A 1,670-nucleotide genomic window follows, 5' to 3' on the forward strand; every position below is an offset into this window, starting at 1 on the left:
AATTGTACCTCCCCCATTCCTTGCAATGTAAGCGCAAGTGTGCAGCCTGTCACCCACCCACCCCCAGGCTGCAATACCATACTGCTTGCTTGCACCTGAAATTGGGCCTTTTAGGCATGTGGAGGCAGAATCTGGCCACCACGTCATGACTGCATTGGCGGCCTGGTATCCATACTCAGTCCCCAGCCGACCGGCGGCCGGGTGTCCACGCTTGGTCCCCAGCCGCCAGGGGGCGGCTGGGTGTCCATATTCGGTCCCCAGCCGCCCCACGGCCGGGAGCCCACACACGGTCCCCAGCCGCCTGGGGGCGGCCGGGTGTCCATAAACGGTCCCCAGCCGCCCCTATCTGTCCCGATGCGCCTTATACACAAGCGCGCATACCAAAACATTACCTGTGCCCTCCCCAGTGCATTTAGTGGGAAGGACAGCCTAACCACAAACACGTGGACAAGTGAATGTGGCCAGGGATGGTCCATCTGACTGACGCCTTCGCACTGGGTTAATATTGTGGAAGCCGGGACACAGTTGGACACTGGGATGAAACACGTCCTCCAGATATAGAGGATTGCGGGTCCTGGCTCAATCAGGCTTCAACACAAAGTTCAGAAGGTAGACAGCAGCAGTGGTCGGCCTCCTACACAAAGAGTAAATTATTCATGATCATGAGGCCATCCATCTCCTTAGCTTTCTGTTCCTTGGAATGCAAGCGCATGTATGTAGTAGCGGCTAGGCCTGAGGTGGTCAGCGTTTTGGCGCATATCCTACCTTCTCCGAGGATTGCTGGATGTTTTCCTGCTACTATCCCAGTTCTATGACTCCCGTTAAAACAAAGCTTCAGGTGATGAATGATGGATGAGGTGGTGGCAAAGGAGAAAGACCAGGAGGAAAAGGGACCATTCACATCAATATCAAGCCAGTCAACCACACATGTCTTGTAGGATATGTTTCTGTACCAAAAGGAGTGGTTCGGCTACACAGTTATAGCGCATACAGTGAGTGCAATGCCTACCAAAAATTTTGAGGCACTCCAATGCCCCTTGGAAGTGACATGGAGGTCAGAGGGCCTTAACTAAACCTTTTTTTCCATTTATAGCAACTGGGTCTCCTGTAAACTGTTGGCCTAAGCAGTGAATGGAAGGCTTTCCAAAAATTATGAGGAACTGCAATGCCCCTTGAAACAGATGTGGATTACAGCGTACTAAAAACCTTCTACCCATTATTGGGGAGTGGGTCTCCCTTAGTGTTCGCCTATGCATTGAAAAGCAAAAGCTGACTAAAATTAGGAGGAAATTCAATGCCCGTTGGAAGAGTCGTGGAGGTTAGAGGTAATTAAAAACAACATTTCAGTGCTCATTGGAAGAGCTATGGAGGTCAGAGTGGTTTAACAAGATGGTTTTAATGCCCCTTGGAAGAGACGTGGAGGTCACAGTAGCTTAACAAGACGGTTTTAATGCCCCTTGGAAGAGACGTGGAGTTCAGAGTGATTTAACTAGACGGTGTTAATGCCCCTTGGAAGAGACATGGAGGTCCCAGTGGAATAAAAAGACAATATCAATGCCCCTTGGAAGAGTGGTGGAGGTCGCAGTGGAATAAAAAGACAATATCAATGCCCCTTGGAAGAGTGGTGGAGGTCCCAGTGGAATAAAAAGACAATATCAATGACCCTTGGA

The sequence above is a fragment of the Phyllobates terribilis genome, unplaced genomic scaffold (genome assembly GCF_046119375.1).
Source record: "Phyllobates terribilis strain yellow unplaced genomic scaffold, ASM4611937v1 Scaffold_9__5_contigs__length_417890890, whole genome shotgun sequence".
NCBI lineage: Eukaryota > Metazoa > Chordata > Amphibia > Anura > Dendrobatidae > Phyllobates > Phyllobates terribilis.